The sequence below is a fragment of the Oncorhynchus mykiss genome, chromosome 19, assembly GCF_013265735.2.
Source record: "Oncorhynchus mykiss isolate Arlee chromosome 19, USDA_OmykA_1.1, whole genome shotgun sequence".
NCBI lineage: Eukaryota > Metazoa > Chordata > Actinopteri > Salmoniformes > Salmonidae > Oncorhynchus > Oncorhynchus mykiss.
Genome location: NC_048583.1, coordinates 2133565 through 2159875, shown reverse-complemented (window position 1 = coordinate 2159875; position 26311 = coordinate 2133565). Strand labels below are relative to the sequence as shown.

Below are 26311 nucleotides of genomic sequence, written 5' to 3'. Positions count from 1 at the left end.
GTATGCTAATTTGGTATAGAGCAGACCTAACTCACTCCATTAAATTAATCAAAACAGGAACATTTTACATTTGGCTAGAAATTCAAAAGGAAATTATCCTAACAGAGAAAAATGTCCTCCTGTGTGCTACCTATATCCCCCCACTAGAATCCCCATATTTTAATGAAGACAGCTTCTCCATCCTGGAGGGGGAAATCAATCATTTCCAGGCCCAGGGACATGTACTAGTCTGTGGCGACCTAAATGCCAGAACCGGACAAGAACCTGACACCCTAAGCACACAGGGGGACAAACACCTGCCTGGAGGTGACAGCATTCCCTCCCACATATGCCCCCCTAGGCACAACTATGACAACATAACCAACAAAAACGGGTCACAACTCCTGCAGCTCTGTCGCACGCTGGGTATGTACATAGTCAACGGTAGGCTTCGAGGGGACTCCTATGGTAGGTACACCTATAGCTCATCTCTTGGCAGTAGTACTGTAGACTACTTTATCACCGACCTCAACCCAGAGTCTCTCAGAGCGTTCACAGTCAGCCCACTGACACCCCTATCAGACCACAGCAAAATCACAGTCTACTTAAACAGAGCAATAATCAATCATGAGGCATCAAAGCCAAAGGAACTGAGTAACATTAAGAAATGCTATAGATGGAAGGAATGCAGTTTGGAAACCTACCAAAAAACAATTAGGCAACAACAAATTCAATCCCTTTTAGACAATTTCCTGGGTAAAACGTTCCGCTGTAATAGTGAAGGTGTAAACTTGGCAGTAGAAAATCTTAACAGTATATTTGACCTCTCAGCTTCCCTATCAAATCTAAAAATCTCAAATAGAAAACCGAAGAAAATTAACAATAATGACAAATGGTTTGATGAAGAATGCAAAAATCTAAGAAAGAAATTGAGAAACCTGTCCAACCAAAAACATAGAGACCCGGAAAACCTGAGTCTACGCCTTCACTATGGTGAATCACTAAAACAATACAGAAATACACTACGGAAAAAGAAGGAACAGCATGTCAGAAATCAGCTCAATGCAATTGAAGAATCCATAGACTCTAACCACTTCTGGGAAAATTGGAAAACACTAAACAAACAACAACAAGAAGAATTATCTATCCAAAATGGAGATGTATGGGTAAACCACTTCTCCAATCTTTTTGGCTCTATAACAAAGAATAAAGAGCAAAAACATATACATGATCAAATACAGATCTTAGAATCATCTATTAAAGACTACCAGAACCCACTGGATTATCCAATTACATTGAATGAGTTACAGGACAAAATAAAAACCCTCCAACCCAAAAAGGCCTGTGGTGTTGATGGTATCCTCAATGAAATGATCAAATATACAGACAACAAATTCCAATTGGCTATACTAAAACTCTTTAACATCATACTTAGCTCTGGCATCTTCCCCAATATTTGGAACCAAGGACTGATCACCCCAATCCACAAAAGTGGAGACAAATTTGACCCCAATAACTACCGTGGAATATGTGTCAACAGTAACCTTGGGAAAATCCTCTGCATTATTATTAACAGCAGACTCGTACATTTCCTCAATGAAAACAATGTACTGAGCAAATGTCAAATTGGCTTTTTACCAAATTACCGTACAACAGACCATGTATTCACCCTGCACACCCTAATTGACAACCAAACAAACCAAAACAAAGGCAAAGTCTTCTCATGCTTTGTTGATTTCAAAAAAGCCTTCGACTCAATCTGGCATGAGGGTCTGCTATACAAACTGATGGAAAGTGGTGTTGGGGGTAAAACATACGACATTATAAAATCCATGTACACAAACAACAAGTGTGCGGTTAAAATTGGCAAAAAACACACATTTCTTCACACAGGGTCGTGGGGTTAGACAGGGATGCAGTTTAAGCCCCACCCTCTTCAACATATATATCAACGAATTGGCGCGGGCACTAGAAAAGTCTGCAGCACCCGGCCTCCCCCTGCTAGAATCCGAAGTCAAATGTCTGCTGTTTGCCGATGATCTGGTGCTTCTGTCACCAACCAAGGAGGGCCTACAGCAGCACCTAGATCTTATGCACAGATTCTGTCAGACCTGGGCCCTGACAGTAAATCTCAGTAAGACCAAAATAATGGTGTTCCAAAAAAGGTCCAGTCACCAGGACCACAAATACAAATTCAATCTAGACACTGTTGCCCTAGAGCACACAAAAAACTATACATACCTTGGCCTAAACATCAGCGCCACAGGTAACTTCCACAAAGCTGTGAACGATCTGAGAGACAAGGCAAGAAGGGCATTCTATGCCATCAAAAGAAACATACATTTCAACATACCAATTAGGATTTGGCTAAAAATACTTGAATCAGTCATAGAGCCCATTGCCCTTTATGGTTGTGAGGTCTGGGGTCCGCTCACCAACCAAGACTTCACAAAATGGGACAAACACCAAATTGAGACTCTGCACGCAGAATTCTGCAAAAATATCCTCCGTGTACAACGTAGAACACCAAATAATGCATGCAGAGCAGAATTAGGCCGATACCCACTAATTATCAAAATCCAGAAAAGAGCCGTTAAATTCTACAACCACCTAAAAGGAAGTGATTCACAAACCTTCCATAACAAAGCCATCACCTACAGAGAGATGAACCTGGAGAAGAGTCCCCTAAGCATGCTGGTCCTGGGGCTCTGTTCACAAACACAAACACACCCTACAGAGCCCCAGGACAACAGCACTATTAGACCCAACCAAATCATGAGAAAACAAAAAGATAATTACTTGACACATTGGAAAGAATTAACAAAAAAACAGAGCAAACTAGAATGCTATTTGGCTCTAAACAGAGAGTACACAGCGGCAGAATACCTGACCACTGTGACTGACCCAAAATTAAGGAAAGCTTTGACTATGTACAGACTCAGTGAGCATAGCCTTGCTATTGAGAAAGGCCGCCGTAGGCAGACATGGCTCTCAAGAGAAGACAGGCTATGTGCTCACTGCCCACAAAATGAGGTGGAAACTGAGCTGCACTTCCTAACCTCCTGCCCAATGTATGACCATATTAGAGAGACATATTTCCCTCAGATTACACAGATCCACAAAGAATTCGAAAACAAATCCAAATTTGAAAAACTCCCATATCTACTGGGTGAAATTCCACAGTGTGCCATCACAGCAGCAAGATTTGTGACCTGTTGCCACGAGAAAAGGGCAACCAGTGAAGAACACACACCATTGTAAATACAACCCATATTTATGCTTATTTATTTTATCTTGTGTCCTTTAACCATTTGTACATTGTTAAAACACTGTATATATATATATAATATGACATTTGTAATGTCTTTACTGTTTTGAAACCTCTGTATGTGTAATGTTTACTGTTAATTTTTGTTGTTTTTCACTTTATATTTTCACTTTGTATGTTGTCTACCTCACTTGCTTTGGCAATGTTAACACATGTTTCCCATGCCAATAAAGCCCTTGAATTGAATTGAATTGAGAGAGAGAGAGACAGAGAGACAGAGAGACAGAGAGACAGAGAGACAGAGAGACAGAGAGACAGAGAGAGAGAGAGAGAGAGAGAGAGAGAGAGAGAGAGAGAGAGAGAGAGAGAGAGAGAGAGAGAGCGAGAGAGAGAGAGAGAGAGAGAGAGAGAGACAGAGAGACAGAGAGACAGAGAGAAAGAGAGAAAGAGAGAGACAGAGAGAGAGAGACAGAGAGAGAGACAGAGAGAAACAAAGAGACAGAGACAGAGAGAGATAGAGATTTATGAGATATTGGCCAAAGTAGTGTACAACGTAGGGAATACTGGCCAAAGTAGTGAACAATGTAGGGAATACTGGCCAAAGTAGTGAACAATGTAGGGAATACTGGCCAAAGTAGTGTACAATGTAGGGAATACTGGCCAAAGTAGTGAACAATGGAGGGAATACTGGCCAAAGTAGTGAACAATGTAAGGAATACTGGCCAAAGTAGTGTACAATGTAGGGAATACTGGCCAAAGTAGTGAACAATGTAGGGAATACTGGCCAAAGTAGTGAACAATGTAGGGAATACTGGCCAACGTAGTGAACAATGTAGGGAATACTGGCCAAAGTAGTGAACAATGTAGGGAATACTTGCCAAAGTAGTGAACAATGTAGGGAATACTGGCCAAAGTAGTGTACAATGTAGGGAATACTGGCCAAAGTAGTGAACAATGTAGGGAATACTGGCCAAAGTAGTGAACAATGTAGGGAATACTGGCCAAAGTAGTGTACAATGTAGGGAATACTGGCCAAAGTAGTGAACAATGTAGGGAATACTGGCCAAAGTAGTGAACAATGTAGGGAATACTGGCCAAAGTAGTGAACAATGTAGGGAATACTGGCCAAAGTAGTGAACAATGTAGGGAATACTGGCCAAAGTAGTGAACAATGTAGGGAATACTGGCCAAAGTAGTGAACAATGTAGGGAATACTGGCCAAAGTAGTGAACAATGTAGGGAATACTTGCCAAAGTAGTGAACAATGTAGGGAATACTGGCCAAAGTAGTGTACAATGTAGGGAATACTGGCCAAAGTAGTGAACAATGTAGGGAATACTGGCCGAAATAGTGTACAATGTAGGGAATACTGGCCAAAGTAGTGAACAATGTAGGGAATACTGGCCAAAGTAGTGAACAATGTAGGGAATACTGGCCAAAGTAGTGAACAATGTAGGGAATACTGGCCAAAGTAGTGAACAATGTAGGGAATACTGGCCAAAGTAGTGAACAATGTAGGGAATACTGGCCAAAGTAGTGAACAATGTAGGCAACAGCCCATTTGGGACGCACACAGCTTAAGTACATCACAAAGAAGTATCTACCTCTGGTACCAAACATCTACATGTATCAGTTAGTGTAGTAGGGTTTCTCACAGTATCTACCTCTGGTACCAAACATCTACATGTATCAGTTAGTGTAGTAGGGTTTCTCACAGTATCTACCTCTGGTACCAAACATCTACATGTATCAGTTAGTGTAGTAGGGTTTCTCACAGTATCTACCTCTGGTACCAAACATCTACATGTATCAGTTAGTGTAGTAGGGTTTCTCACAGTATCTACCTCTGGTACCAAACATCTTCATGTATCAGTTAGTGTAGTAGGGTTTCTCACAGTATCTACCTCTGGTACCAAACATCTTCATGTATCAGTTAGTGTAGTAGGGTTTCTCACAGTATCTACCTCTGGTACCAAACATCTACATGTATCAGTTAGTGTAGTAGGGTTTCTCACAGTATCTACCTCTGGTACCAAACATCTTCATGTAACAGTTAGTGGGGTTTGGGGTAGCATGGGGTTTGGGGTAACATGGGAATTGGGGTAGCATGGGGTTTGGTGTAACATGGAGTTTTGGATAACATGGAGTTTGGGGTAACATGGGGTTTGGGGTAACATGGGATTTGGGGTAAAATGGGGTTTGGGGTAACATGGTGTTTTGGGTAACATGGGGTTTGGGGTAACATGGGGTTTGGGGTAACATGGGGTTTGGGGTAACATGGAGTTTTGGATAACATGGTGATTTGGTAACATGGGGTTTGGGTAACATAGGGTTTTGGGTAACATGGGGTTTTGGGTAAGATGGGGTTTGGGTAACATGGTGGTTTGGGTAACATGGGGTTTGGGTAACATAGGGTTTTGGGTAACATGGGGTTTTGGGTAACATGTGGTTTTGAGGTAACATGGGTTTTGGGGTAACATGGGGTTTGGGGTTCCATGGGATTTTAGTAACATGGGGATAACATGGGGTTGGGTAACATGGGGGTAACATGGGTTTGGGTAACATTGGGGTAACATGGGGTTGGGTAACATTGGGGTAACATGGTTTTGGGTAACATGGGGTAACATGGGGTTGGGTAACATGGGTTTGGGTAACATGGGGTTGGGTAACATGGGTTTTGGGGTAACATGGGGTTAGGGTAACATGGGGTTTTGGGTAACATGGTGTTTTGGGTAACATGGGGTTTTGGGTAACATGGTGTTTTAGGTAACATGGTGTTTTGGGTAACATGGAGTTTTGGGTAACATGGTGTTTTGGGTAACATGGGGTTTTGGGTAACATGGTGTTTTAGGTAACATGGGGTTTGGGGTAACATGGGGTTTTGGGTAACATGGTGTTTTGGGTAACATGGGGTTTTGGGTAACATGGGGTTTGGGGTAACATGGGGTTTGGGGTAACATGGGTTTTGGGATAACATGGTGTTTTGGGTAACATGGGTTTTGGGATAACATGGGTTTTGGGATAACATGGGGTTTGGGGTAACATGGGGCTCGGGTAGCATGGGGTTTGGGGTAACATGGGGTTTGGGGTAACATGGGGTTTGGGGCAGCATGGGGTTTGGGGCAGCATGGGGTTTGGGGTAACATGGGGTTTGGGGTAACATGGGGTTTGGGGTAACATGGGGTTTGGGGTAACATGGGGTTTGGGGCAGCATGGGGTTTGGGGTAACATGGGGTTTGGGGTAACATGGGGTTTGGGGTAACATGGGGTTTGGGGCAGCATTGGGGTTAGGGTAACATGGGGATTGAGGTAGCATGGGGTTTGGTGTAACATGGAGTTTTGGATAACATGGGGTTTGGGGTAACATGGGGTTTTGGGTAACATGGGGTTTGGGGTAACATGGGGTTTTTGGTAACATGGGGTTTGGGGTAACATGGGGTTTGGGGTAACATGGAGTTTTGGGGTAACATGGGGTTTGGGGTAACATGGAGTTTGGGGTAACATGGGGTTTGGGGTAACATGGGGTTTGGAGTAACATTGGGTTTTGTAACATGGGGTTTGGGGTAACATGGAGTTTTGGGGTAACATGGGGTTTGGGTAACATGGGGTTTGGAGTAACATTGGGTTTTGTAACATGGGGTTTGGGGTAACATGGAGTTTTGGGGTAACATGGAGTTTTGGTAACATGGGGTTTTAAATATTTTAAGAGAGTTGCTCAATTACGTCTGTTTTTCCAGAATGTTTGAAAAAATAAATACAAAGCTCATTTTTTTCTCAAGTCATTTTGGTTTGTTGTTGTTTACCTCTCATGATGTTATTGATTATAAATGTTATGATATTGCTTATGATGTAGATTATTGTTATGATGTTGCTCTCTAAACTGACATGTAATCAACTGAATGTTTTTAATAAAATTACAGGCTGTCAATCTTGTGTGATTTAATTATTAGACAGACTACAACATACAGTATGAATTAACTGAGATCAGTCTGTGTGATTTCCATCTTGGACAGACTACAACCTACAGTAAGAATTAACTGAGATCAGTCTGTGTGATTCCCCTCTTGGACAGACTACAACATACAGTATGAATTAACTGAGACCAGTCTGTGTGATTCCCCTCTTGGACAGACTACAACATACAGTATGAATTAACTGAGATCAGTCTGTGTGATTCCCCTATTGGACAGACTACAACATCCAGTATGAATTAACTGGTCATACATTTGGCAGGAGGTTAGGAAGTGCATCTCAGTTTCCACCTCATTTTGTGGGCTGTGTGCACATAGCCTGTCTTCTCTGGAGAGCCAGTTACTGACCTGTATATAGTCCTGCTATTGTTATTTTACTGTTGCTCTTTAATTACTTTTTACTGTTGAATTACTTGTTACAGGCCAACCCAAGTGGTACTGTTCAGTATGATAATAGTAGACCAACCCAAGCTGTACTGTTAAGTAGGATAATAGTAGACCAACCCAAGCTGTACTGTTCAGTAGGATAATAGTTGACCAACCCAAGCTGTACTGTTAAGTAGGATAATAGTAGACCAACCCAAGCTGTACTGTTCAGTAGGATAATAGTAGACCAACCCAAGCTGTACTGTGCAGTAGGATAATAGTAGACCAACCCAAGTTGTACTGTTCAGTAGGATAATAGTAGACCAACCCAAGCTGTACTGTTAAGTAGGATAATAGTAGACCAACCCAAGTGGTACTGTTCAGTAGGATAATAGTAGACCAACCCAAGTGGTACTGTTCAGTAGGATAATAGTAGACCAACCCAAGTGGTACTGTTCAGTAGGATAATAGTAGACCAACCCAAGCTGTACTGTTCAGTAGGATAATAGTAGACCAACCCAAGCTGTACTGTTCAGTAGGATAATAGTAGACCAACCCAAGCTGTACTGTTCAGTAGGATAATAGTAGACCAACCCAAGCTGTACTGTTCAGTAGGATAATAGTAGACCAACCCAAGCTGTACTGTTCAGTAGGATAATAGTAGACCAACCCAAGTGGTACTGTTCAGTAGGATAATAATAGACCAACCCAAGCTGTACTGTTCAGTAGGATAATAGTAGACCAACCGAAGCTGTACTGTTCAGTAGGATAATAGTAGACCAACCCAAGCTGTTCTGTTCAGTAGGATAATAGTAGACTAACCCAAGTGGTACTGTTCAGTAGGATAATAGTAGACCAACCCAAGTGGTACTGTTCAGTAGGATAATAGTAGACCAACCCAAGCTGTACTGTTCAGTAGGATAATAGTAGACCAACCCAAGCTGTACTGTTCAGTAGGATAATAGTAGACCAACCCAAGTGGTACTGTTCAGTAGGATAATAGTAGACCAACCCAAGCTGTACTGTTAAATAGATTAATAGTAGAACAACCCAAGCTGTACTGTTCAGTAGGATAATAGTAGACCAACCCAAGCTGTACTGTTCAGTAGGATAATAGTAGACCAACCCAAGCTGTACTATTCAGTAGGATAATAGTAGACCAACCCAAGTGGTACTGTTCAGTAGGATAATAGTAGACCAACCCAAGCTGTACTGTTCAGTAGGATAATAGTAGACCAACCCAAGCTGTACTGTTCAGTAGGATAATAGTAGACCAACCCAAGCTGTTCTGTTCAGTAGGATAATAGTAGACCAACCCAAGTGGTACTGTTCAGTAGGATAATAGTAGACCAACCCAAGCTGTACTGTTCAGTAGGATAATAGTAGACCAACCCAAGCTGTACTGTTCAGTAGGATAATAGTAGACCAACCCAAGCTGTACTGTTCAGTAGGATAATAGTAGACCAACCCAAGCTGTACTGTTCAGTAGGATAATAGTAGACCAACCCAAGCTGTACTGTTCAGTAGGATAATAGTAGACCAACCCAAGCTGTACTGTTCAGTAGGATAATAGTAGACCAACCCAAGCTGTACTGTTCAGTAGGATAATAGTAGACCAACCCAAGCTGTACTGTTCAGTAGGATAATAGTAGACCAACCCAAGCTGTACTGTTCAGTAGGATAATAGTAGACCAACCCAAGCTGTACTGTTCAGTAGGATAATAGTAGACCAACCCAAGCTGTACTGTTCAGTAGGATAATAGTAGACCAACCCAAGTGGTACTGTTCAGCAGGATAATAGTAGACCAACCCAAGCTGTACTGTTCAGTAGGATAATAGTAGACCAACCCAAGCTGTACTGTTCAGTAGGATAATAGTAGACCAACCCAAGCTGTTCTGTTCAGTAGGATAATAGTAGACCTACCCAAGCTGTACTGTTCAGTAGGATAATAGTAGACCAACCCAAGCTGTACTGTTCAGTAGGATAATAGTAGACCAACCCAAGCTGTACTGTTCAGTAGGATAATAGTAGACCAACCCAAGCTGTACTGTTCAGTAGGATAATAGTAGACCAACCCAAGCTGTACTGTTCAGTAGGATAATAGTAGACCAACCCAAGCTGTACTGTTCAGTAGGATAATAGTAGACCAACCCAAGCTGTACTGTTCAGTAGGATAATAGTAGACCAACCCAAGCTGTACTGTTCAGTAGGATAATAGTAGACCAACCCAAGTGGTACTGTTCAGTAGGATAATAGTAGACCAACCCAAGCTGTACTGTTCAGTGGGATAATAGTAGACCAACCCAAGCTGTACTGTTCAGTAGGATAATAGTAGACCAACCCAAGCTGTTCTGTTCAGTAGGATAATAGTAGACCAACCCAAGTGGTACTGTTCAGTAGGATAATAGTAGACCAACCCAAGCTGTACTGTTCAGTAGGATGATAGTAGACCAACCCAAGCTGTACTGTTCAGTAGGATAATAGTAGACCAATCCAAGCTGTACTGTTCAGTAGGATAATAGTAGACCAACCCAAGCTGTACTGTTCAGTAGGATAATAGTAGACCAACCCAAGCTGTACTGTTCAGTAGGATAATAGTAGACCAACCCAAGCTGTTCTGTTCAGTAGGATAATAGTAGACCAACCCAAGCTGTACTGTTCAGTAGGATAATAGTAGACCAACCCAAGCTGTACTGTTCAGTAGGATAATAGTATACCAACCCAAGCTGTACTGTTCAGTAGGATAATAGTAGACCAACCCAAGCTGTACTGTTCAGTAGGATAATAGTAGACCAACCCAAGCTGTACTGTTCAGTAGGATAATAGTAGACCAACCCAAGCTGTACTGTTCAGTAGGATAATAGTAGACCAACCCAAGCTGTACTGTTCAGTAGGATAATAGTAGACCAACCCAAGCTGTACTGTTCAGTAGGATTATAGTAGACCAACTAGACCAGTTTTCCAAAACCACTATTGTGTTATACAGTTTGAAACAGTTTTTATGTACAGAGGAAGAGGACTCGAACCTGCTCTCAGAATATCTGTCAGACTGAGGAGCGGGCAGACCAACTTCCCAAATAGGGTAGAAGCACTAAAAACACACTAGTTGTTCTTTCAAAGAAAATTATACAAAAATGGCAAGTCCGAAGACCTCTCGTATTACCAACCTTACTACAATGGCAGCAAATATTTTAATGAATTCAGTAATACATAATGAAAGGAAACGTTATTTATATCACCCCTTTTCCTGAGGTGAATGGTTTCACCCACGACTCTCCCGGAACTGAAGCTTTGACATCAACCGGTTCACTTTGTTCCACCTTTGGTGAGCAAAACAGCTAATAACGTAGCTAAATACTGACATTATCCTCAATCGAGATATCTGTTCATATCTAAATACATTGCTCTGCTTTGGTCTATTCCATTGATATTGTCAAACTGAACATTACATTGAACATGTGAGTCATTTAGCAGACGCTCTTATCCAGAGAGACTTACAGTAGTGACTGGATACATTTTCAGACGTTGCATTGGCAGGACAATTCCATTAGTAGTTGGGAGGAGAGCAGAAACAGCCTAACACCTCCACTGATACTGTGTAACCTGTCTGCAGTCAACCAGCCATCCAGACTGAAGTGAAGGCCTTGTTACAGAATGAAAACACCTTCTCTTTCGTCGGCATGGCAACCTGTAAACATGTCAGTGGCGTCACAATGTTGCACAACAGCAGCAGAACATTGGATGGAGGGTCATTGTGTCATTACACAGTGTCCCTGTCTATTCTACTGTATTGGTACATGTGGTATTACAATACATTAGAAGATCTGTAGACGGCAGCATTGAAACAATTTACAACACATCGTCAACTAGCAACCTACTCTGTTTCAGTGCTGTTTAAATATCCCACTTATTTTATTCTGCTGTTAGAGGCCATCAGTAGAGACAGTCAGGAAAATAGTCTTTGGAGCAAGTTTTTTACTGTCAAACCATGGGAAGTGTGTCTATATAGGTAAGTATATATACAATTAGGATTTTACTTTAATGTCAAATGTACTGTAACTGTCTAGTTGTGAAGAGAATCTAAATATATTGTTTATTGACCTCTCCATTCTAGCACCATACATTCTGTTATTTGCTGATCTCCTCTCCATTCTAGCACCATACGTTCTGTCGTTTACTGATCTCCTCTCCATTCTAGCACCATACGTTCTGTTGTTTATTGTCCTCCTCCCCTCTCCATTCTAGCACCATACGTTCTGTTGTTTACTGATCTCCTCTCCATTCTAGCACCATGCGTTCTGTTGTTTACTGATCTCCTCTCCATTCGAGCACCATACGTTCTGTTGTTTACTGATCTCCTCTCCATTCTAGCACCATGCGTTCTGTTGTTTACTGATCTCCTCTCCATTCTAGCACCATACGTTCTTCAGAAGCTGGACAGCATATGAATAGAATCCATCTTCTCTCCCCCTCTCCCCTCAAGACCAACATCACACAAGATGCTTCAGAAAAACAACAACAAGAAGCTGGTGAAGTTGCTACCAAACAGGAACAACCATGACAACAACAACAAGCTGGTGAAGCTAATACCCAACAGGAACAACCATGACAACAACAACAAGCTGGTGAAGTTGCTACCCAACAGGACAACCATGACAACAACAACAAGCTGGTGAAGTTAATACCCAACAGGAACAACCATGACAACAACAACAACAACAAGCTGGTGAAGCTAATACCCAACAGGAACAACCATGACAACAACAACAAGCTGGTGAAGTTGCTACCCAACAGGAACAACCATGACAACAACAACAAGCTGGTGAAGTTGCTACCCAACAGCAACAACCATGACAACAACAACAAGCTGGTGAAGTTGCTACCCAACAGGAACAACCATGACAACAACAACAAGCTGGTGAAGTTGCTACCCAACAGGACAACCATGACAACAACAACAACAAGCTGGTGAAGTTGCTACCCAACAGGACAACCATGACAACAACAACAATAACAAGCTGGTGAAGTTAATACCCAACAGGAACAACCATGACAACAACAACAAGCTGGTGAAGTTGCTACCCAACAGCAACAACCATGACAACAACAACAAGCTGGTGAAGTTGCTACCCAACAGGAACAACCATGACAACAACAACAAGCTGGTGAAGTTGCTACCCAACAGGACAACCATGACGACAACAACAACAATAACAAGCTGGTGAAGTTGCTACCCAACAGGACAACCATGACAACAACAACAATAACAAGCTGGTGAAGTTAATACCCAACAGGAACAACCATGACAACAACAACAAGCTGGTGAAGTTGCTACCCAACAGGAACAACCATGACAACAACAACAAGCTGGTGAAGTTGCTACCCAACAGGAACAACCATGACAACAACAACAAGCTGGTGAAGTTGCTACCCAACAGGACAACCATGACAACAACAACAAGCTGGTGAAGTTGCTACCCAACAGGAACAACCATGACGACACCAACAACAACAACAAGCTGGTGAAGTTGCTACCCAACATGAACAACCATGGCAACAACAACAAGCTGGTGAAGTTGCTACCCAACAGGACAACCATAACAACAACAACAATAACAAGCTGGTGAAGTTGCTACCCAACAGGACAACCATGACAACAACAACAATAACAAGCTGGTGAAGTTGCTACCCAACATGAACAACCATGGCAACAACAACAACAAGCTGGTGAAGTTGCTACCACACAGGACAACCATGACAACAACAACAACAACAAGCTGGTGAAGTTGCTACCCAACAGGACAACCATGACAACAACAACAATAACAAGCTGGTGAAGTTGCTACCCAACATGAACAACCATGGCAACAACAACAACAAGCTGGTGAAGTTGCTACCCAACATGAACAACCATGGCAACAACAACAACAAGCTGGTGAAGTTGCTACCCTACAGGACCAACCATGACAACAACAACACGCTGGTGAAGTTGCTACCCAACAGGACAACCATGACAACAACAACAACAACACGCTGGTGAAGTTGCAACCCAACAGGAACAACCATGACAATGACAACAACAAGCTGACAATGCCACCAGCCATACTGCTCGTTCTGTGTATGATTTCCTGCAAGACAGGAATACCAGTGTTTTGCCATGGCCAGCGAAAAGCCAGGATCTCAGTACCATTGAGCATGTCTGGGACCTGTTGGATAGAAGGGTGAGGGCTAGGGCCATTCCCCCCAGAAATGTCTGGGAACTTGCCTTGGTGGAAGAGTGGGGTAACATCCCACAGCAATAACTGGTAAATCTGGTGCAGTCCATGAGGAAATGCACTGCAGTACTTAATGCAGCTGGTGGCCACACCTGATACTGCCTGTTACTTTTGATTTTGACCCCCTCCCCCCTTTGTTCAGGGACACATATTACATTTATGTTAGTCACATTTCTGTGGAACTTGTTCAGGTATGTCTTAGTTGTTGAATCTTGTTATGTTCATACAAATATTTACGCATGTTAAGTTTGCTGAAAATAAAGGCAGTTGACAGTGAGAGGACGTTTCTTTTTTTGCTGAGTTTAGTTCTTACTGACAGACTGGGTTGGTAGAAGGAAACGGGAGGAGGGAGAGATGAGAGAGAGAGATAGGACTTATTGACAGACTGAGTTGGTAGAAGGAGACAGGGGAGGAGGGAGAGAGAGATGAGAGAGAGATATAGGACTTATTGACAGACTGAGTTGGTAGAAGGAGACAGGGGAGGAGGGAGAGAGAGATGAGAGAGAGAGAGATAGGACTTATTGACAGACTGGGTTGGTAGAAGGAGACAGGGGAGGAGGGAGAGATAGATGAGAGAGAGAGAGATATGACTTATTGACAGACTGGGTTGGTAGAAGGAGACAGGGGAGGAGGGAGAGAGAGATGAGAGAGAGAGAGAGATAGGACTTATTGACAGACTGGGTTGGTAGAAGGAGACAGGGGAGGAGGGAGAGATAGACTGACATTTAAATCAGCTGAATATATTTTCATCACTGACTTCTCACTAGTGATGTCATCATAACCAGTAACCTGTTCCTCTCTTGGCCCAGCCTGACCCTGACATATAGCATCAGGCCTGTTGAGTTGACTTGGGTAACAGACCTCTAGCTTCTACACCACATCCCCCCTTCTCCTGCTCTAACATGAGACCTCATCAGTACTCATTTTGGGTGCTGGTACTGTTTATATTTAGGTGCTGGAACATTAAGCCAATTTTCCATAAGAGGTGAACTCAAGCAGTAGAAAGTTAGAGGTGATATTATAGGACACACTATGTGTAACTTCGCTGCTCTGTCAGCAGTTTCCTGTGGAGTTTTTCAAATGTCAGTGTTTCCTGTAGGTGGGTGTGTTTAACTGATCTTATCTGCTTAAAGGTTTGTCACATCATATAAGTAAGGAAGTAATGATATAGAAGTCATAAAGCCTAGCAGTATTTCTTACTATTCAGTCCTCTCTTCATTACAGTAGACTTGTTTCGCTCAGTGGAGCCCCAGTTCGAGACAGATATGATACCTGCAGTGGTACTGATGACCCTGTTCTGGTTCACAGGTAAGATGCTGTTATACTGATATACACGTGTGACAGTTACTGAGATGTGATTTAATATTGTAAGATATCTTACCATTTGCAGGGTTAGTAAAATAACATGCAACTGGAAGCAGACAGTAAAAATGTGTCTCAAAGAAGGACAATGATGTGATCACCTGTAAATGTACTTTACTGTAGCCTAACTGTCCATCTGGGGACAGGCACTAATGTCAGTTAAGTTGTGATGGTGTCATGCATCTGACTGTTGTATATTCAGTGTGTCAATGATTGATTGTATCTGTCTCTATGTAAATGAATGAGAGTATTATGTATTATACAGTGCCTTGCGAAAGTATTCGGCCCCCTTGAACTTTGGGACCTTTTGCCACATTTCAGGCTTCAAACATAAAGATATAAAACTGCCTTTTTTTGTGAAGAATCAACAACAAGTGAGACACAATCATGAAGTGGAACGACATTTATTGTATATTTCAAACTTTTTTAACAAATCAAAAACTGAAAAATTGGGCGTGCAAAATTATTCAGCCCCTTTACTTTCAGTGCAGAAAACTCTCTCCAGAAGTTCAGTGAGGATCTCTGAATGATCCAATGTTGACCTAAATGACTAATGATGATAAATACAATCCACCTGTGTGTAATCAAGTCTCCGTATAAATGCACCTGCACTGTGATAGTCTCAGAGGTCCGTTAAAAGCGCAGAGAGCATCATGAAGAACAAGGAACACACCAGGCAGGTCCGAGATACTGTTGTGAAGAAGTTTAAAGCCGGATTTGGATACAAAAAGATTTCCCAAGCTTTAAACATCCCAAGGAGCACTGTGCAAGCGATAATATTGAAATGGAAGGAGTATCAGACCACTGCTAATCTACCAAGACCTGGCCGTCCCTCTAAACTTTCAGCTCATACAAGGAGAAGACTGATCAGAGATGCAGCCAAGAGGCCCATGATCACTCTGGATGAACTGCAGAGATCTACAGCTGAGGTGGGAGACTCTGTCCACAGGACAACAATCAGTCGTATATTGCACAAATCTGGCCTTTATGGAAGAGTGGCAAGAAGAAAGCCATTTCTTAAAGATATCCATAAAAAGTGTCGTTTAAAGTTTGCCACAAGCCACCTGGGAGACACACCAAACATGTGGAAGAAGGTGCTCTGGTCAGATGAAACCAAAATGGAACTTTTTGGCAACAATGCAAAACGTTATGTTTGGCGTAAAAGCAACACTGCTCATCACCCTGAACACACCATGCCCACTGTCAAACATGGTGGTGGCAGCATCATGGTTTGGGCCTGCTTTTCTTCAGCAGGGACAGGGAAAATGGTTAAAATTGATGGGAAGATGGATGGAGCCAAATACAGGACCATTCTGGAAGAAAACCTGATGGAGTCTGCAAAAGACCTGAGACTGGGACGGAGATTTGTCTTCCAACAAGACAATGATCCAAAACATAAAGCAAAATCTACAATGGAATGGTTCAAAAATAAACATATCCAGGTGTTAGAATGGCCAAGTCAAAGTCCAGACCTGAATCCAATCGAGAATCTGTGGAAAGAACTGAAAACTGCTGTTCACAAATGTTCTCCATCCAACCTCACTGAGCTCGAGCTGTTTTGCAAGGAGGAATGGGAAAAAATTCAGTCTCTCGATCTGCAAAACTGATAGAGACATACCCCAAGCGACTTACAGCTGTAATCGCAGCAAAAGGTGGCGCTACAAAGTATTAACTTAAGGGGGCTGAATAATTTTGCACGCCCAATTTTTCAGTTTTTGATTTGTTAAAAAAGTTTGAAATATCCAATAAATGTCGTTCCACTTCATGATTGTGTCCCACTTGTTGTTGATTCTTCACAAAAAAATACAGTTTTATATCTTTATGTTTGAAGCCTGAAATGTGGCAAAAGGTCGCAAAGTTCAAGGGGGCCGAATACTTTCGCAAGGCACTGTATATTATATTGGTGTTATGTTAGAGTAGGAGAAGGGAGGGATGTAGATGCTAGAGGTCTATGAACTGAGTCAAGATCAACAGGTCCAACATTATATGTCAAGAAGAGAGAGAGAACATGCGCGGGAGAGAGAGATCGAGATGAGCAGAGCGACAGGGAGGAGAGAGGAGTAGTGGGGAGAGAAGAGGAGAGAGTAGTGGAGGGGACAGAGGAAGGTAGGGGAGGAGAGAGAAAGGGAGGGGATATTTGTGGAGGAGAGAGAAAGTGTCAAGGAAGGGCTACACTAGGGCCCTCTCAGCCAGCCGGCTCCACTAGGGCCCCCTCAGCCAGCCGGCTCCACTAGGGCCCTCTCAGCCAGCCGGCTCCACTAGGGCCCTCTCAGCCAGGCGGCTCCACTAGGGCCCTCTCAGCCAGCCGGCTCCACTAGGGCCCTCTCAGCCAGCCGGCTCCACTAGGGCCCTCTCAGCCAGGCGGCTCCACTAGGGCCCTCTCAGCCAGGCGGCTCCACTAGGGCCCTCTCAGCCAGGCGGCTCCACTAGGGCCCTCTCAGCCAGCTGGCTCCTTGTTACTGTAATTTAATTATGCCAATGTGCTTTCATCAATTGAAAGCCCTTAATCTATTTTATGAGAATTTCTAACATTTCTTGTTTGCATAAAATAGACGCAGACCAGTCTTTCAATAATAGGTAATATAATTTATTCTCGGAGCGCGCTGCCACTTAACCACGAGCAACAGTTTATATACAGATCATGACGTCATTTCATTGCTTTAACAGAATCCCCTCCTCTCGACCGGGACAAAGTAAGGTGAAAAGTTCATTCTAACTTACTAACACACTCCCAGGTAACTTTTGACCCCTCAACATTATCAATCACCACTGAACTGACAGTTTTAATTAACAGAAAACCTAGGAATGCACTCACTGCCTTATCTAAAAACCCCAGAGCTAAGTTTCTGTAGGGTCAACCATAGGCTAACGACCTTATCTTATAACGACAAACATCTTTCTGGTAAGAAGAGGGGCGGGGGCGTATGCCTTATGACTAACGTGACATGGTGTGATGAAAGAAACATACAGGAACTCAAATCCTTCTGTTCACCTGATTTAGAATTCCTCACAATCAAATGTAGACCGCGTTATCTACCAAGAGAATTCTCTTCGATTATAATCACAGCCGTATATATCCCCCCCCAAGCAGACACATCGATGGCTCTGAACGAACTTTATTTAACTCTTTGCAAACTGGAAACCATTCATCCGGAGGCTGCATTCATTGTAGCTGGGGATTTTAACAAGGCTAATCTGAAAACAAGACTCCCTAAATTTTATCAGCATATCGATTGCGCAACCAGGGGTGGAAAGACCTTGGATCATTGTTACTCTAACTTCCGCGACGCATATAAGGCCCTGCCCCGCCCCCCTTTCGGAAAAGCTGACCACGACTCCATTTTGTTGATCCCTGCCTACAGACAGAAACTAAAACAAGAGGCTCCCACGCTGAGGTCTGTCCAACGCTGGTCCGACCAAGCTGACTCCACACTCCAAGACAGCTTCCACCACGTGGACTGGGACATGTTTCATATTGCGTCAGACAACAACATTGACGAATACGCTGATTCGGTGTGTGAGTTCATTAGAACGTGCGTTGAAGATGTCGTTCCCATAGCAACGATTAAAACATTCCCTAACCAGAAACCGTGGATTGATGGCAGCATTCGCGTGAAACTGAAAGCGCGAACCACTGCTTTTAATCAGGGAAAGGTGTCTGGTAACATGACCGAATACAAACAGTGCAGCTATTCCCTCCGCAAGGCTATCAAACAAGCTAAGCGTCAGTACAGAGACAAAGTAGAATCTCAATTCAACGGCTCAGACACAAGAGGCATGTGGCAGGGTCTACAGTCAATCACGGACTACAGGAAGAAATCCAGCCCAGTCACGGACCAGGATGTCCTGCTCCCAGGCAGACTAAATAACTTTTTTGCCCGCTTTGAGGACAATACAGTGCCACTGACACGGCCTGCAACGAAAACATGCGGTCTCTCCTTCACTGCAGCCGAGGTGAGTAAGACATTTAAACGTGTTAACCCTCGCAAGGCTGCAGGCCCAGACGGCATCCCCAGCCGCGCCCTCAGAGCATGCGCAGACCAGCTGGCCGGTGTGTTTACGGACATATTCAATCAATCCCTATACCAGTCTGCTGTTCCCACATGCTTCAAGAGGGCCACCATTGTTCCTGTTCCCAAGAAAGCTAAGGTAACTGAGCTAAACGACTACCGCCCCGTAGCACTCACTTCCGTCATCATGAAGTGCTTTGAGAGACTAGTCAAGGACCATATCACCTCCACCCTACCTGACACCCTAGACCCACTCCAATTTGCTTACCGCCCAAATAGGTCCACAGACGATGCAATCTCAACCACACTGCACACCGCCCTAACCCATCTGGACAAGAGGAATACCTATGTGAGAATGCTGTTCATTGACTACAGCTCGGCATTCAACACCATAGTACCCTCCAAGCTCGTCATCAAGCTCGAGACCCTGGGTCTCGACCCCGCCCTGTGCAACTGGGTACTGGACTTCCTGACGGGCCGCCCCCAGGTGGTGAGGGTAGGCAACAACATCTCCTCCCCGCTGATCCTCAACACTGGGGCCCCACAAGGGTGCGTTCTGAGCCCTCTCCTGTACTCCCTGTTCACCCACGACTGCGTGGCCACGCACGCCTCCAACTCAATCATCAAGTTTGCGGACGACACAACAGTGGTAGGCTTGATTACCAACAACGACGAGACGGCCTACAGGGAGGAGGTGAGGGCCCTCGGAGTGTGGTGTCAGGAAAATAACCTCACACTCAACGTCAACAAAACTAAGGAGATGATTGTGGACTTCAGGAAACAGCAGAGGGAACACCCCCCTATCCACATCGATGGAACAGTAGTGGAGAGGGTAGCAAGTTTTAAGTTCCTCGGCATACACATCACAGACAAACTGAATTGGTCCACTCACACAGACAGCATTGTGAAGAAGGCGCAGCAGCACCTCTTCAACCTCAGGAGGCTGAAGAAATTCGGCTTGTCACCAAAAGCACTCACAAACTTCTACAGATGCACAATCGAGAGCATCCTGGCGGGCTGTATCACCGCCTGGTACGGCAACTGCTCCGCCCTCAACCGTAAGGCTCTCCAGAGGGTGGTGAGGTCTGCACAACGCATCACCGGGGGCAAACTACCTGCCCTCCAGGACACCTACACCACCCGATGTCACAGGAAGGCCATAAAGATCATCAAGACATCAACCACCCGAGCCACTGCCTGTTCACCCCGCTATCATCCAGAAGGCGAGGTCAGTACAGGTGCATCAAAGCTGGGACCGAGAGACTGAAAAACAGCTTCTATCTCAAGGCCATCAGACTGTTAAACATCCACCACTAACATTGAGTGGCTGCTGCCAACACACTGACACTGACTCAACTCCAGCCACTTTAATAATGGGAATTGATGGGAAATGATGTAAATATATCACTAGCCACTTTAAACAATGCTACCTTATATAATGTTACTTACCCTACATTATTCATCTCATATGCATACGTATATACTGTACTCTATATCATCGACTGTATCCTTATGTAATACATGTATCACTAGCCACTTTAACTATGCCACTTTGTTTACATACTCATCTCATATGTATATACTGCACTCAATACCATCTACTGTATCTTGCCTATGCCTCTCTGTACCATCACTCATTCATATATCTTTATGTACATATTCTTTATCCCCTTACACTGTGTACAAGACAGTAGTTTTGGAATTGTTAGTTAGATTACTTGTTGGTTATTACTGCATTTTCGGAACTAGAAGCACAAGCATTTCGCTACATTCACATTAACATCTGCTAACCATGTGTATGTGACAAATAAAATTTGATTTGATTTGATTTGATTTGATTATCTGTTTTCACAGTCCACAACCCATTCGTTTTATTCCTAGTTGGAATGGTGTTCATTAACATTTTATTACACCTTGTCTGTGTCACACAATCCCTTCTTATGAACTCATATTGTTAATCACTTATAAAACAGAGTATAAGTTTACTTAGTTACAATTCTATTTAAAATGGGGATATTGTTTATTAATTTATCCATAATAAATCCAACACTCCTCTAGGGCCCTCTCAGTTAGCTGGTGTGTGTAGGAGAGTGTGAGCTGTGTGTACAACAAGTAGAAGTACAAATGTCAAGGGAAATGAACTAAAGTGATAAATCTAGTCCTAGGTTTTATTTACTGTGGGATTTGTTCTCCACTGGTTACCCTGTTCTCATCACAACAGGTCACACATTCTGCTGACATGATGACACACTGTGGTATTTCACCTAACAGATACAGGAGCTTGTCAATATTATATTTGTTTTCAAATTATTTTGGGGTCTTTGTAATCTGAGGGAAATATGTGTCTCTTATATCGTTGTACATTTGTCAGGAGGTTAGGAAGAACAGCTCAGTATCCAACTCATTTTGTGGGCAGTGGGCACATAGCCTGTCTTCTCTCTGCCTACCTGTCATTATGGGGTATTGTGATGTCATTATGGGGTATAGTGATGTCATTATGGGGCATTGTGATGTCATCATGGGGTATAGGGCGGCAGGGTAGCCTAGTGGTTAGAGCGTTGGACTAGTGACCGGAAGGTTGCAAGTTCAAATCCCAGAGCTGACAAGGTACAAATCTATCGTTCTATCGTTCTGCCCCTGAACAGGCAGTTAACCCAGGCTGTCATTGAAAATAAGAATTTGTTCTTAACTGACTTGCCTAGTAAAATAAATAGTGATGTCATTATGGGGTATTGTGTGAGGATTGTTTTTAAATTAATATTAGAATAAGGCTGTAAAGTAACAAAATGTGAAAAAGACATGGGGTCTGAATACTTTCCTAATGCACTGTATGTAGGAGGAGAAGAGAGGGTGATAAGAGGAGTATGGGAGAAGAGAAGAGGAAAGGGGGAGGAGAAGGGGAGAGGAGAGGGGGAGAAGAAAGTGTGAGAAGAGGGGCAGAAGAGGAGAAGAGGAGAAGAGAAGAGGGGGAGAAGAGGAGAAGAGGAGAGGGGGAGAAGAGAAGAAGGGGAGAGGAGGAGAAGGGGGGGAGGAGAGGGGGAAAGGGGGACAGGGAGAGTAGAGGGGTAGCGGGGGAGAGGAGAGGAGAGGAGTTGGGGGATAATGAAAGGTGGCATCCTATGATGTTGCCATGTTGAAAGTCAGTGAGCTCTTCATTAAGGCCATTCTACTGACAATGTTTGTCTATGGAGATTGCATGGCTGAGTGCTTGATTTATATATCTGTCAGGAAGGGGTGTGGCTGAAATAGAATCCACTAAATTAATCCACTCAGAGGACTATCAAATCTGTCATCAAATCACATTTATTTATGCATTTACTTCTTACATCAGCTGATGTCACAAAGTGCTGTACAGAAACCTAAAACCCAAGATGTTCAAACGTTCATAGACGACCAGCAGGGTCAAATAATAATAATCACAGTGGTTGTCGAGGGTGCAACAGGTCAGCACCTCAGGAATAAATGTCAGTTGGCTTTTCATAGCCGATCACTCAGAGTATCTCTACCGCTCCTGCTGTCTCTAGAGAGTTGAAAACAGCAGGTCTGGGACAGGAAGCACGTCCGGTGAACAGGTCAGGGTTCCAGAGCCGCAGGTAGAAAATTATATATAGTGTATGTACACATGGGTGTTGTTGCACCATACCAACGATAAGCCTGTCTTCCCCATCACATCATGAAAGGTCATGTTGATGTTCATTTAACCTCTGTCTCTCTCTTCCTCTGACTCCTCCCTTTCTCCTTTGTTTCTCTCTGTCTCTTTCTCTCTCTTTCTCCTCAGATCTCCAGACTCAAAGCGTCAGTCCACTAGGTAGGTAGAGTATAAATCTACAGTGATTATAGCAGTTCAGTATTAGTCAACTTTATTATCCCACATGGAGAAATTCATGTGTCCATACAAACCATTCTAAACCCCAATAACAAGTAGTGTTTTATGTAACTACTAATACTTGTCAACCACAAAGCATTACTGCTGTTAGAATAACAGAATCACTGTCATCATCTGTCCTCACCACTGTGTTTTCCTCTCTGCTGTTTACAGCTGAAGACTCAGTCAGACTGGTGGATGGGACCACTTCCTGTTCTGGGACAGTGGAAGTCTTCTACAGAGGAGAGTGGACAGGTGTATGTTTTAGGTGGTGGGGAATGAGGAGAGATGTTAAGGTTGTGTGTAGAGAGCTGGACTGTGGGAATCCTGTAGCTGAATCTAGAGGACGTCTGATTGAAGATGGAAGAAGAGGAGTCACACTATATAGTATTTGCAGGGGAGATGAGTCTTCTATTAGATGGTGTAAAATCATAGGAGGACCTGGTGTCTGTGATGGTGGATATTATCATCATGTGACCTGTTCAGGTAAGAGACTGGTCATATTGAGAGATTTATTTATACATTATACAATATTACCATGTATCATGTTTTATGTGTTTTTATTTCATTTAAATAGAGGGAGAGATATCAGATGTATTTAAACATTATATTTGTGTTTGTCATATTGGTTCATGGGAGATGTTCATGGGCAGATCATTGTAGTTCAGATGGTACTGAAGTGAAGCTGCCTGATGGATGTCCAGCTGTTTATTTTCTATAAAGTGAAGTGAACTTATTCCTGTCTCCTGCCTGCATTATTCCCAACCCGATCCTGAGTGACTAAGAACCCATTTCTACCTCTTACAGTATCAAACATAGCAAACTACAATCTTTTATCCAACATATTTGTGTTTAGTCCTTGACAATGTCATCAACAAAACGGAATGAATGTTCAACCAACTCTTTTTCTCCAGAGTCTGTGCGGCTTGTGGATGGAGCTGGTCTCTGCTCTGGGAGAGTGGAGGTGAAGTCCAATCAGTCCTGGGCCTCAGTGTGTGAAGCTGACTTTGACCTGCAGGATGCAGAGGTAGTCTGTAGGGATGTTGGCTGTGGGGCTCCTGCAGCTCTACAGGGGGGGGCTCTATGGAGAAGGTGAGGGTCAGACCTGGGATAAAGAGTTCCAGTGTAAAGGCAAAGAGTCCCTTCTCCTGGACTGTGACACCTCAGACAGAGAAAACAAGACCTGCCTACCTGGTAATGCTGTTGGACTCACCTGCTCAGGTAAGAAACAGTTTGTCACTCAGTCAACATTGTTTCTCACCTGGAGTGAAGAATATGAGAGACAGTATAGATGTGTTTTAGTGAGAAAATAGTAAGATTACTGTCTCTCTCTTTTCTTTTCTCAGAGCCTGATGATGTGAGGCTGGTGGGAGGAGGCAGTCGCTGTGCTGGTGGAGTGGAGTGGTACTACCAGGGAGAGTGGAGGATTGTGGGAGCTGAGGACTGGCATGTAGCTGCAGTAGTGTGTCGACAGCTGGGTTGTGGTTCCACTGTTTCAGAACTACTTGGAAACACCAATAGAGGGTTTTTAGTTTACTGTTCTGGGTCTGAGTCTTCACTGAGGGAGTGTTCCAGAAGTTATGATCTCCATCCTGGAATCACAGTGATCTGCTCAGGTAATAACAACATATTATAATTATATTCAACTGATTTCCTTCATTCATACAACTTCCTCTGCACCTCTCATGATGACTGTTTAACTTGTCAGTCTGCTTTACTAAATAGATCACTCTGTCAAGTAGGAATCAAATACAACTTAAATATCCCAGAATGCTTTTGTATGTGAGTGTTATGTCAGTGAACGTCTCTACTCACAACCACTGTCACATGTCATGTTACTGTCATATCTAAATGAGGAAAGTAGTTGAGGAGTTACGTTTTATTTTTCTCTCCTCTTGTTCCAGATGTCCTGCTTAAGCCTGATATCAACATATGTTGTCTCAGTGACTGTAGGCCCACTACTCATGTTGCCCTGTGAGGGAGGGTGGCTGGCACTGTTACATGCTGATGTTATTGTCATATCTATAGGAAACTAGTTGAAGAGGTTTTTCTTGTTCTCTTTTATTGTTACAGATCTCCTGGTCCAGCCTGATATCTTCCTGACTGACTCAATGGGAGGGGTCTTCAGGGGCCACCAGGGGCCCGAGATGTTTAGGGGCTACAGCTTCACCATCACCTGCTCCACTCAGCCACAGTACCCAGGAGGCTCCTTCCTCCTCACGTTCACCGGCTCCAACAGAACCCAGACCCAGCCAGCTGTCAATCACTCTGCTGCCTTCCTCTTCCCTGCTGCAGATGACTCCCACCAAGGGAACTACAGCTGTGTTTATGACAATTATGTTTTCTCTCATAACTTCTCCTCTGAGAGTGAGCTCCTCTCCCTCACCATCACAGGTAACTGAACATGAACCAGACTTATAACTTTGTCATTGACAGATTTCCCACAGATCTATGTGATGATGATCAGTCCCCTCATCAAAGGTGTTTCTGTTTGCAGCCTCTCCTCTGCCAGCCTTCATCATCAGACACGTTGTAGTGCTGCTGATCCTACTGACAACAATCATCACCTCCTACCTGTACTACAAGGTAAAGACATTTACTCAGACGTTACAAGTCATTTAAACTAGAGGGAGAGAGAATGGAGATACTAGAGAGTAAATGTCTGACTGTTGGTGCTGTGTCTCCCTAGCCCACCAGGAGGCAGAAGATAGTGAACAGGGTGAGCAGCATGGATCTTTATGTCAATGCCATGGAGATGGTCTCTTTGAGCTCCAGAGCTGAAGCTGGACCGGGAGAGGAGAGAGCAGCCCAGGGGACGGAGTAGGAGTAGAATGAAGCTGACCCTACATGCTGATCTTAGGTCAGTTTTGCGTTTTAAATCTATGGTTAGCAGTGGACTGATGTTTAAAATGTGGTGACAAACCAGCAGAAAAACATGGGATTTTGGGTAACATGGGGATTGGCTAAATTGTGGTATGGTGTAACATTGGTTTTGGTAACATGGGTTTTGGTATCATGGGGTAACATGGCGTTCTGGGTAACATGTGGTTCTGGGTAACATGGGGTTTTGGGAAACAAAGGTTTTGGGTAACAAAGGTTCTGGGTAACATGGGGTTTGGGTAACATGGGGTTTTGGATAAGATGGGGGTTTGGGTAACATGGGGTTTTGGTAACATGGTGTTTTGGGTAACATGGTGTTTTGGGTAACATGGGG

General features: G+C 43.5%; 1 long non-coding RNA gene and 1 pseudogene across 1 annotated transcript in view; one reads left to right on the top strand and one right to left on the bottom strand.

The window, feature by feature from the left end:
* The window catches only part of LOC118941409, an 8692-nt gene extending 3387 nt beyond the window's left edge, over positions 1–5305 (bottom strand). Inside the window, exon 1 of the long non-coding RNA XR_005037627.1 lies at positions 5272–5305. This is a non-coding gene — a long non-coding RNA (uncharacterized LOC118941409). The remainder of the gene's footprint in view (positions 1–5271) is intronic.
* Positions 1–26311, top strand: part of LOC118941399 — a 117537-nt pseudogene that overhangs the window by 70321 nt on the left and 20905 nt on the right.